The sequence below is a fragment of the Myotis brandtii genome, unplaced genomic scaffold (assembly GCF_000412655.1).
Source record: "Myotis brandtii unplaced genomic scaffold, ASM41265v1 scaffold48, whole genome shotgun sequence".
NCBI lineage: Eukaryota > Metazoa > Chordata > Mammalia > Chiroptera > Vespertilionidae > Myotis > Myotis brandtii.
The window spans coordinates 2,985,803-2,998,780 of NW_005368341.1; the positions used below are offsets into that span (position 1 = coordinate 2,985,803).

Below are 12,978 nucleotides of genomic sequence, written 5' to 3' on the forward strand. Positions count from 1 at the left end.
TAAAATTTCCATCGTGACCTTCAATTTTTCTTTTTAAAAGTCTCAATTTCCTCTGCCAAAAAGAGTTACAAAAGGCAGCAATGGAAAAGTGAAATATTCAGAGAGGCATTAAGCAATCAAATTCATTTCTTTCAATGATGCACTAGACTTATCATGATTTGGGCACAGTTGAGACAAGAGGGTAGACTGTCAACTACAGTTAGCTATCTAAGATACGGTGTTTACAAAAGAATAAAGCCATTTCAAAGTTCAAGTTAACATTTAAGGATGCTTTTTGGCTTAGTGGTTAGATTGTTGGACCCAGAACCAAAGGTCAAGGGTTCAATTCCCGGTCAAGGGTGTGTACCTGGCCCCAGTCAGAGGCAAGTTTGGGAGGCAACCAGTCAATGTGTCTCTCTCATATCGATGTTTCTCTCTCTGTCTCCCTTCCTTCCTCCCTTCCACTCTCTCTTTAAAGATCAGTGGAAAAAGTATCCTCAGGTGAGCATTAAAAAAAAAAATGCTCCACCATCTTTGGAAAAAATGGAAGACAGAAAAATAACTCAAGGAAATTTTCCCTTCTCCCAACCCTCCCCTCCCCCTGCCCCAATTATCTTAGTTCTTTTGTAGAGTGGTCTGCAAAGGTAGCCTGATGGAAGTGTTGCTCCTTAGGATGTGGCTGGTCCTATTATAGAGCAAGAGACCGGACTCACTGACCGCCAGACCAGACCTATTAAAGTGCTAATTTGGCTGGAACTGACATGCTGAAGCTAAGCTAGTATCTGCAAACTTCCACAGAGAACAACAGATAGTGTCTAAGAATATGGTAAGGTGGAATCAGTTTGGATATTAAAACATATGAATTCATATATGTAAATACCTATTTCATGCCTCAAAGTAGACAGTTCTGTAGACATTTTCTACGTCTTTTGATATCTTTGTTTTTGAGGAAATTGGGATAGTTTGAAAAGAGTATTTCTTAAGCCAATCATAAACAGTTAGGGCACAAGGTACTCTGAAATGTGGTGGGAAGTCAAGAAGGCCAGATGTGGGCGAGAGGTGTGTAAAAGAGCCTGGCTTCCTGTGATATTGATCTTGGGTAAAAGTTTGGCTTCAAAAGGTTTTTAAAAATGTAAAATACATATTTTTACAGGAAATCATCTTGGGTTAAAAAAAATTACCTTCTTTAGAGTGATAAGTACTATATACATTGCTACATTTTAAGCAAACACTTGAAGCAAGAGTATACAGCATAATGCAATGCTTCTGAAGTGAGGTTCCATATTACCTGCGTTAGAATCATCTGAAATGATTTAAAAAATTCAGATTCCGGCCCTAACTGGTTTGGTTCAGTGGATAGAGCATCGGCCTGCAGACTGAAGGGTCCCAGGTTTGATTCCGGTCAAGAGCATGTACCTTGGTTGCGGGCATATCCCCAGTAGGGGGTGTGCAGGAGGCAGCTGATCAATGTTTCTCTCATCAATGTTTCTAACTCTCTATCCTTCTCCATTCCTCTCTGTAAAAAATCAATAAAATATATTTTTTTAAAAATTTCAGATTCCGGCACCACTCTAGACATACTTAGTCTAGGATTCTGCACAATAACTAGCATACCAGATGATTCCTGGGCACACAAAAATGTAAGAAAAACTGGCATAATATGATGACTAGCTTTAGGGCCAGAGGAGTCTTCAAAGATAAATCTAGCCTAAACCCCATAGATTGTGACCAAAGCACACAGGTATGTTACAATACAAGGTTTAAGTAATGAAGTCAGGGTCTGAGATCCTTTTACTTGAACAAATATTTATGGACGACCAACTCTCTGGGAGACATAAAGATGAATGAGACATAATTCTTGTTCTTTGTAAATCTAAAATGTCATCTTTCTAATTTTCAACTAAATATGTAATTCAAACTTTCCTCAATTCTGTTTTTATTCTTACATCTTTTCATGTAAGATTGTCTCTTAGAAGACATTTAATATAATGCTCATAAAATTCCAAAATAATTTTATTTTATCCTTTCCATTTATTTCCCCATTCTAAGATCAATACCAATGTGGTGGATGGGTGAGCTGGTGAATAGCAATAATTCCAATCTACACTGCTATAAAACTTGAAGAGACAGGCATGTGGCTTTAAAAGACAAAATCAAATTAATAATATTCACGATGTCTGTGCTTAGTCTCTGAATGCAATTTGCAGCACTACTATTAATTTGTTGGTGTGAGCATGACCCAGTCCATTCACTGTTTCAAGGAGTTCTTGGTTGTACAACATTAAGGTTCTAACTACAGCAAAAAAGCCCAAACCTGGAGTCTATGCTATATTTTAAGACTTGACTTTCAAACTTGAGAACTTGCAGAATATATTCAACTTTAGAAATTCCTTTAGAGATTAAAGTAGTACCTATTCAGAAGTGCACAAGGGAGGGAGACCAAGATGGCGGCATAGGTAAACACCGGAGACTGCTGCCGCAAACAACCACTTCAAAAATACAACTAAAAGACGGAACGGACATCACCCAGAACCACAGGAAGAGAACAATGTAAAAGAAGTAAAAAATAAGAAGTGCACAAGGTCCAACCCTTAGCCTTTACTATCTAGATGAAGACCAGGAAGTTTCTCTCAAATGTAGCTTTTAATGAATTTAGGTCAAGCTAATATACAGTGCGTAGCTGGCTTCTAAGACTCAAAAACACTGAACCTGTAAAGCTGTTTTAACAAAGACCTAAGCCAGTCCCTCATGGGAAACTCTGGAACTGGAATGACCTTTCAGTTTACTTAGGGCAAGGCTGCCTGGCCTTTATTCAGCCGTATGTACCCATCCCTGGGCGAGGACTGCCCAGGGAGTGGACATGATCTTGGGCAAGGCAGCTCTCTTTAGCTGAGGGTAATCCTCTGAGACAAACTCAGCCAAGAGCCAACAGCTGCCAACACTCCCAGCAGCTGGGGAATGGGTGCCTCAAACTTAAAGGGGGGACTGGACCACAGTGTCCAGTATAGAATCACTGTAGATGAGTGGCCATGAAAATCCATGACTTCTGTCTTTAGACCTTTATTGTTTTGTTATGATACTGAAGTTACTCTTTAGTCACCTTGACTCAAGACTAGAATACTAAAGCAGGAGAAAAGTGGTGAACCAAGAAAAAAAGTGGTGAACTGTATTTGTGTTGTCTCTATATCTCCCTTCTCCATCCAAACCGCTGAACTAAATAAAGAGCGAGGCCCCTGAGGAATGAGTTTTGTTCCCTGCTTTGTTCATAGGAGAGGGTTACTGTTCCTAAAAGACAGTTCTGAAATGTCAGGAACAGTTAAGACTTAATTAAACTACATTGTCCTTGGCTCTAGAAGCTAGATTGTTACTTGTCAGACTTTCTGCAATTCTTTCTCATATGAAAGAAGGTGTAGACTGACTGGTTTAGAATCAGGGTATTAGGAGATTTGATGTCTATGTTACCACACCCCAGTCTCCTGGGTGTGATTTTGACTTATATAAAAGCTAACAAAATAAATTAAATATTTGCTGACCTTCTGTATACAGAATAGCCTGGGTTGAATCTTGGGAGGAATAACTGTAGGAGAGGTGAAAGAGGAAATAACCATGACAACTCCAAATTTTAACATGATATTCCATAGGGTAAGGTTAATTTTTAAATCTTAGGTGTGAGAAGTACAGTACTTTAGAGAGGATACCACTACCATCCTGTCACATAAGGTGGATTCTGGAGAATAATGTTACCAGTTCAAAGGAAACCAATCTACAAGAAGAGCACAGAGCTGTTCTTTAATGTAATTTAAAAGAATAATTAATCCCACTGATATTATTAACTGTGCTTTTGGGTAAAGTCACTGCTTCACATCTTTACAGTATCCATTTCTCTTGCTCTACTTATTTCAGTTTCAGTAACAACAGAAAGTTTGAGGAATTACTCATCTAATTATGTGTCTAAGAATATGGTAAGGTGGAATCAGTTTGGATATTAAAACATATGAATTCATATATGTAAATACCTATTTCATGCTGTGGAAAAAGGAAAATTCTTTAAGACATCCTGACAAGTTTCAAATAATTCTATGCAGTGATCTAGAGTTATCAAAGAGCAAATTTAGAAAATATTCTGTTAAGTTTAGGATTGGTAAAGACTACTGAATTAGTAAGAGGCCAAATAAATTTCTATTGCTTAATATGTAGCAAAAATTTTATATTAAGGCATTAATTTACATTATGAGGTCAATTGACCCAAATGAGGTCATTTGTGATCTTAAATTAAAATTTGAGCACACAGCTGTTTTTCATCCCTGTCCACCCTCTAAGTCAACAGTGTATGATAAAGAACACTGGATATGGCCATGTTTTGAAACTTCAGATTCAGGTTAAATTTCACCACTCAGTTCCGCTTCACTTATCCTCACTGAGTCACTCGATCTCTGAATAGTTTTCCATTTGGTAAATGTGAGGATTTAGTAGACTAAGAGGGTCTAAGGACAATAAAACATGAAATGAAGGTCTAACCTGGTAAAGATTAGGAGACTTTCAGATGAAAAAATAATACCAACTATCATGATTACTTAAGGATCTCAGAAATAGCTGGTCACAAGTCTAATTTAGGATCACTAAGAAAATAGAGGTCATTCACTTATTTCCAAACGCTTTTTTCTGCTCCCACTTTCAAAATGTTATTTTAAAGAGGGTGGCGACTGATTTGAAAGTAGCTAATTTAAAAAAAGAGAACATAATAAAAAATGAAATCATAAAGTACCATTCTGTTAAGTTTCAAAGCTGACTAGTGTTGTAGCGAGGTGACCACGGCTGAAGCTGGAGCCTCTGCTATGTCTGAAACCCTAATGCAGTGAGCTGGAACAGGCACAGCAGTGAGTCTGGTGCAGCCTCACCTGCTTTGGGCTGGTGCTGCTCCGTGTGTGATTTACTTAAGCACAAACAATTCAGACTTTCCGAAATATATTGATGTCAGACTTTTTGGGCGATTTTCTTATTGGGGCCACAAATCCAGACCACACTTCTCTGAAGAGAGTACATATTTCCACTGTCAGTTTCCCAGGGGAAGGGTCAGTTTTCCAGCAGCAAGTGAGGAGTAACAGCTTCAGACTGGGTGAAGGGAGATCTTCATTTTTCTTAGGGCAGATGTCAATTTAGCTCAGACTCTAAACATGTGGTGGTACCCTGAATGCTTCTAGTGGGGGGTAGGTCAACTACTTCTGGTGCCTTGGAAACAGATGCTCAAGAAAAAACAGCTTGGTGAGAGGCAAGAGAATCCCACTGCGTCTGGGCAGCTCTCATTAATTATTCTATGGAACTTTCCTTCTGTTATTCTGGAAAACTCCTGAAGTCTGGTCTCTGTTGTGCTGTGGTAATAAGAGAAGACAAGTCCCTTCTCCAAAGGCACATACACGCCACGGCAGAAGATGGCAGTGCCCAGTGCACAATTATGTACGAGGAGGAAACAGCAAAGCACAGGAGAATCCTCTGCCTCACTTTTCACAAAGTAGAGAAATATTTGTGATTCTGTTCCTAAGAGCTATCCTCAGCCACAAGGAGTGCCATTCAAAACCTCACTCACCACTTTTGCCAAACAAGATGACATCAATTTAGGGTTAATAATAGTAAGGCAGATTCCTACTGGTTTTCACGTGTTTAAAAATATGTACCCATATTTTTGTTGGGTAGGTTCTAGAAAGAAACATTTCCAAAGGAAGAGCAAATTCTAGGATTATGCTGGCGTGCATTCTTGAAGTCCTGTGTCTTCTTTCTCCTTTCAGTTAATTCCAAGAAAGTTTGTTCAGCTGGTGAGAGGGAATTAAACTTCTTAAAAGATAAGTAATTCTTTAGTCTTCGAAACATCTGATGGAAAGTGGGGCAATAAAAAATCTTAAATAAGAATTACTGCCAATGAGAAGAAAAGAAAGGAAAAAATAAAATACATGGGATGAAAGAATACAAGAATAGGGAATTCAGAAAGAGCTAGAAACTCAAAGGCAAAAAGTGAGGGGAAATTCAACCAGGCAAGTAGGTTTGTAAAAATTATTTTTTTATAAACAATCTATGCCAAATTATTCTAAGCACATAGTTACTGTCACCTCATCAAATACAATTACTTATTATATAAACCTAATTAGTATGAAAAAGCAATCGTTTTAATTAAAGATAAATCCAATGATTAAAATAACCATAGCTTTCTACTCCTATCTATTTCTGACACACATACACCACTGAACAGTACAAATACAGAAAGACAGCCTTGTATAGAACTAAACAAAAAGTTGAATCATTGCTTCTCTTTTAAACTACTTTCTGGATTTTATCACCATTCCTCTACAATCTAACAACAGCAAAATTAATGGAAAGTGAATTTAACTTAAATGCTACCAGGAGTATGTTTGTAGTATTACAGGTATAGAAGGAGGAAAGACAATGCAGTTTAGAGTAAGTTCTATGAAGAAAGATTTGAAGCTAACAATAGTCAGAACTTGGAAGTACTGTTAATCTTCCATTAGACATTCAATAAAGAACCCAAATAGCTTACATCCTAAGGAATTGCCTAAAAAGAGATAATGAGTATTTCATTATTGCAAAGTAAGCAGCTGTATTCAACTGCACTTTACAGAGGCAATATATAAGAGAGAATAAATAACCTGGACAAATTTTCAGTCCTGTAAAAACAAGCATCAATAACAGAATACGAGTAACACCAGCACAAACAATTGGTGGTTCTTTTGGCAGAAGAAATGATTCAACACAAAGATAATTTTAAGAATTTGTTCATTAAAAATAAAAGGTCAAAGAGAGAGGCAACACGTGTTAATTTGAGATAAAAAAGAATACCTGTTTGGGAAGAAGCACTGATACAGGCAGAAACCCAAACAAGTAGTGTACTGATTAGGAGTGAAGGCAAGGGTGTTTTTTGTTTTGTTTTGTTGTTTTTTTTTTTGAGAAAGGAAAGGGAAATAACTACATGAGTAGAAGGAAGGAATTTCTATAGGTGCAAATAAGCTAAGTTAGTCTATAAATATACATGGTGGTGCTAATTCTAAAATATGTCTTTAATTTTTAGTGGATAATCAGGATGTCTGCTTTCCTGTTAACTTTGCAAACAGTTGTTTGAAATACAATGCTGGTTTGGCCCAGTCCAAAGGTTGTTTTTCCCAACTCCAACTTTCCAAATGTTGAGTAGTAAGACATACAAAGCAGTTCCTCTGGAATGGCTGCCCTAGCTCTATTTTAAAATGGTTCCACTTACGTCAACTTTTCATAAATTATAGTAAAATTCTAGGCAGCAATACTAAATTCATTTATTAGTAACAAGTCAAACTCACAGCAAAACGAAGTTTACTTCCATGTGTTACTAATAGTGACAGATTTATTTGGAGAATGTCAATGTCGCTGAACTTAACGGTAGTTGTTAAATGTTCATTCAGTCTTAAACACGAAAGCAATTTCTATTTGGATAATCTATATTGTCAGTGTTATTAAATCTGATGTAAAATATGTTTGAGATAGAAAATGTTTAGCAAGAAGATAAATTCAGTAATAATCTCGTATCACTGGACTATACCTTAGGAAAACTTGAAATAGGTGGTAAATCTGCATGTTTAGATAAATAAACCCCTTCTCTAATGACTTATCAATTAGTGATACAACTAAATATAGCTAACTGGGAAATTCCTTAGCTTTTCTAAAGCTGTTTAATCCAAATGTACACATATGCACTAACAAGGAACATATAGGGTAGCAGGTTACTGAAAATGGAAGCAGACTCAAGGGCCTTATGAACATTTGTAATCATTTGCTTAGGAAGAGGCACGTCAATTTTTATTCCTATTTTAAAAGTCCCAGACTGATTTAAATCAATAGACCTGAGCTCTGGATGAAATGTGCCTCAAAACACAAGTTTTTGGACTATAGATCACATTTCAGGGAGCCTTCACATACGCAGAATAAGCAAAGGTGGAAAGATGTTTTTACATAGTAGGAGCAAAGAACTTGATATGCCTTTTGCCATATATAAAATGTCTCATTCAGCCCTGGCCAGTGATCAGAGAGTTGGCCTTCACATCCCAGGGTCTTGGGTTTGATCCCTGGCCAAGATCAGGGCTCGTGCAGGAGGCAACCAATCGATGTGTCTCTACCACAATTTAAATTAATATTTTCTATAAAATAACTCCCAAATTACCCAGAGGACGAGTTTCTCCCGCAACTTTTACATAAGTTAAAAATAATCAGATGAAACAGCTTTAAACATGGTAATTTATTTTACTCAATTGTTTAAATCCATTATTTAAAAATGTTCAAAAGGCACTTTAAAAAACATATTTAAAAATACATTTCTCTGACTTATCGGTGATCACTTAAAATAAGCAAGTCACCAGACATTGTTAAACCATTCATGACACTATTACCTTACATAGTTTTTAAATTCCAAAACACAAACATTCACTGTGTAATATAGCACACTGCTTAGCAGTAAGATTAGTTTCCCTCTAATAACATACCTTATATGAATTATTAATTTGCAGGGCCCTGCAAAGTTATTTAAACTGAACTGATATAAACTGAAAACTAGAGAGGTAAAGAAGTTGAAATAGAACACTAGTTTTAGGTTGGTTTCTCTATAGAGAATTGGTAAAATTTCTTACTCTAATCTGTATTAAAATTTCTATTTCAACATAAGTAATTATATAAACATAAGTAATTTTAAAGAAAAGTTACATTTAGCATAAATTAAACCACAGGTTATCCCCCAGATTTATTAAGTATGTTTCTGTCAGGCCTACTATAAAGTACAGAAATCAGGCAAATGAGTTGTTCGGTTTGTTTTGAGAAAGGGGGGAGGTGGAATATAAATAACTTTACTTCATTTAATAATTATATATCTAGAATTAGTTTAAAATTGTAGACTTTTAAGTAGGGCAATATTCTGAGAGCCAGCAGACATTATTCTTAGACAGATTTCTACTTCTAAACTCATAGGGAAACTTAAAGTTAATAGGTATGAAATTATCAATAAGCAATACAAATTCTAATCATTAATAACAGCTAATTAACCTTGTGAAGGCAGTATTAGGAGTAGTTGGGGTGGGGGAAGAGTAGTTAGAATATGGAGAATAGTTTTAGAAAATAAAGAAAGGGCAATCAATACAAAGAAGCAGAAACTGTCAAAGACATAATACTCTAAACTGAAAATTTAAATGGAGAATAAAAGGACAGATTTTATCGAATCAATCAAGTGAGGGATTTTTCAATCTTCAAGCTGGTAATATATAGGATGTCCTCCAAAAATGTAATAATTACTAATTCCAAAAAAGTGTGTATACATTTTTGGGGACACTGCAGTTTGATAGGCTCAAGGAAGTGAAAAATTAACACTCAAAAACAATTATGAAAATAATCAGTTAGCAAATTAAATGCCCAAATCCAATGACCATATTTCAAAAAATATTCAAAACTGGTCAGTGATTTATTTTCTAATCTTCTTATAGTAACAAATGCTCCTCTGAAATTTAAGGTATCTAAAAACAAATAATTTAGCTCTGGGACAACAATCTGCTTTGCATCATCTATGAACATCCCAATTGAAAATACAAGCATACTGTTACGGAGAGGCCACATTAAAATCATTTATCCAAATGACAGAGATCTTAATTTAAAATATAAGTCAGTATTATCATGAAATCTGGTTTTATGTACTTTATCAAATACTTGAATTTTTTTGCTTTATAAGGTCATGTAGGACAGTCAACTGATTCTTAAAAGTAATGAAATTTTGATAGTGTCAAAATTAGCAAAAAAAAAACCCCAAGAGAGGCCACATTAAAATCATTTATCCAAATGACAGAGATCTTAATTTAAAATATAAGTCAGTATTATCATGAAATCTGGTTTTATGTACTTTATCAAATACTTGAATTTTTTGCTTTATAAGGTCATGTAGGACAGTCAACTGATTCTTAAAAGTAATGAAATTTTGATAGTGTCAAAATTAGCAAAAAAAACCCCCCAAAACCCAACCCATTATGCATATTGTAAAATAGTATTTTGCTATCTCTATTTAAACATTTTTATTAACAATAGTGGGCATTTGGGATGACACTCATTTAGGATGTTTTTAATAAATTAGTACTACTTAATGAACCCTTCCTGCACTAATGTGAAATTCCTAAACTCAAAGAATTATAGATTTTACTGTGTGGGTCCTGATGTTAGTCACTCTGAAGAAGCTAAAGAATTTTGCCAAAATAAATGATCCACTGACCCTTTAAATCAGCTTTAAAGTCTTTTACATTTAATATAGTGTAATATTGGACTACACTTATTTTTAAAATGCCTTATCAAAATCTTTGAAAGATACTTTACTTACACAGCAGTTAATCCTTAGTATGTTCCAAGGATCACCTGCATCAGAATCACATAGAGCTTATCAGGTTCTCAAACTAGGATGAATAAGCCTCACCTGGAGGGCTTGTTTAAACATAACTCTAGCTCCAATAGGTATGAGCAAGGCCCAGGAGATGGCATTTCCAACAATTTCCCAAATGATACTGATACATTGTAGATTTAGACCACACTTTGAGAACCACAGTCTAAGGGTATCTAGTAAGAATGAACAATAGTCCTGGGCCCCATGTTAGATTCAGAATTTCTGGGCTTGGGGTCTTGAAACTAGTGTTTTAACAAGCTCCCAGGTAAGAGTATAAAAACCACAATCTGAGAAGCATCATGACAAGTTGGTTAATTTTACTATTATTGGCCAATGTATCACATGTCAGTAAGTAAAAATGGAAAAAATGCTAAATGACTAACCTCTGGGCTGATACGGTACAAAGAACACATAGGCTTTGAGTAGAAATCCCAGCTATTACTTATTAGCTTTGTGACAGTGGAAAATGTACTTTAACTCTGAGCCTCAGTTTTCACATCCATAATATGGGAATAGCATCCAATTTGTGAGGATTAACACTAATGTACAAAGAGTATCTAAGCACAGTAATTGGCATATAATATGCATCAGATAAAAACTAGCTATTACTTATAAGAAATGAGTAAAGTATTTCCTTCAATATCTGATTTGATTAAAGCAGATTTTTCATTCATTTGAAACAAATATTTACACTCCAAGTTAACAGACTAAAACCTTATATTTATTGCTTCATACTCTGGGCCAGACAGTATTCTAAAAGCCATACATATATTCACTCATTTAATCCTCATAAAATTCCTGTGAGGTAGGTAGTGTTATTGTCCCTAATTTACAGATGAGGAAATTGAGGCACACAGAGATTAAGGAAATTGCTCAAGGTTACAAAACTAGTAAGTGATGAAGCAAGAATTTAAACCCAGGTAGTCTAACTCAGGACCCCAGGATTTATCACAATGTTCATTTCCTTTGAGTAAATTTTAAGGTTTTTGGATGTTTATAATAAACTATTTATACTTCTAGTACAGAAAAGTAGCAAATATGGACTCAGATAAATTCATATCCACACCAAAGTGAAGAGCTGTTCAAGAACAGAATGAATGTCTTAAAATTTTGGCAGATGACCATCATGAAAACAATAAAAAACAATTTAATAGGTAAAAATTGGTGTGAGTTTTCACTACATAGACATAGTATCCATAATTGGCCACTAAGATGAACATCCTCTCAAATATACCATCTAAAGAGGTCATAGTTTTGACATGTTTTGGCACAATAAATATAAACTATTTAGCTAAACAGCAGAGTCAATGGTGTGACAGCCATGTGAAATTAGCATGATAAACATAAGAGAAATATAAATCATTTGTACCATTTATGATAATCTTACAGAAAGTCTGTAAAATATTGTTATGATACACTCAGGTAATATGCTAAAGATAACAAAAACTAATTTTTTTTCCTTCCAGAAACTCTTTAAATAGAGGGTCACTAAAATAAGAACAAAATATTCATGAATGTGTTTTTGATGACAGTCTTGAATGGGTATTCTGCTCAACTGGAATTATCTATCCATTGGCAATACAATCATCCCCAAATAGAGGATGGGACAAAATAGCATTTATTCTTGTATTATTTATTAATTATTGTATTATTTTCTATACGAACAACTGTATACCTACTTTTGCCCCACCCTGTACATAAGTCAGCATCAAATTTAGATATTATTCATAAAATAAGTATTTTGTCTTTTAATACCTGACATATTTCAGCTTGTTTAAGCATTGTGCATTTTCTAATATTTTTAATTAACTCTGGTCAAAATCTTGCATTCAAATTATTTTGCCAGTGTAATTAACAACCACCTTAGATCCTAAAAATGAATTTTAAAACTGCTTTAAAGAAGTTATGAAAGGCACAAAACAAGTTCTTATCTCTCAACAGGATAAGAATGAAAAAAACTATAATTATGTAGTTGGAAAGAGTTTTAAATGATCAATTAAAAGTGTAGCTTAGTAATTCCTGAGTGGCAGTGATATCAAAAAACATTCCCCAAGCAGCATTAAAGTTATTATTTATTAGTTACCCATAATTAACAATGGGTAAATATGGGAACAAAATATTTAATCAAATGCTTTAAAGCTTTGAGTAAATATTAATAGTTGAAAATGGTATCCAAGAATGGTTAAACATATTTAGAAGAGACAATGGCGACTCAGCATAGTACCTTAGATATACTGCGGTTTCAGTTCCAGACCACCACGATAAAGCAAGTGTCGCAATAAAGCGAGTCGTTATCTTTTTTTTTTCTTGAGGAGAGAAAATTTTTTCTTGCCTTGTAAAAGGCACAACATCTGTGAAGCACATAAAGCAATAAAACGAGGTATGCCTATAAACGGTTAACTATTAATTAGAACCAAGTATATATATTATAATCAAGGTCCATGATCATTTCAAAATGTGGTTTTATTAATGCGCATTAGGATGAGTGCCATTCTTATTCTACCTTCTTCTGAAAGAAATATTGCCAATTTTAAATAGTCACAACAAAATTTAGATTAGCC

The 12,978-nt window shown here is 34.8% G+C and overlaps 1 protein-coding gene across 4 annotated transcripts in view; it reads right to left on the reverse strand.

The window, feature by feature from the left end:
- Window positions 1-11,548: 11,548 nt before the first annotated feature.
- C1GALT1 (core 1 synthase, glycoprotein-N-acetylgalactosamine 3-beta-galactosyltransferase 1) overlaps window positions 11,549-12,978 on the reverse strand; it is a 33,459-nt gene continuing 32,029 nt past the window's right edge. For all 4 annotated transcript variants that reach the window (XM_014547637.1, XM_014547636.1, XM_014547639.1 and 1 more), the window contains one exon: window positions 11,549-12,768. The gene's annotated coding sequence lies outside the window, so the exon portion shown is untranslated. The remainder of the gene's footprint in view (window positions 12,769-12,978) is intronic.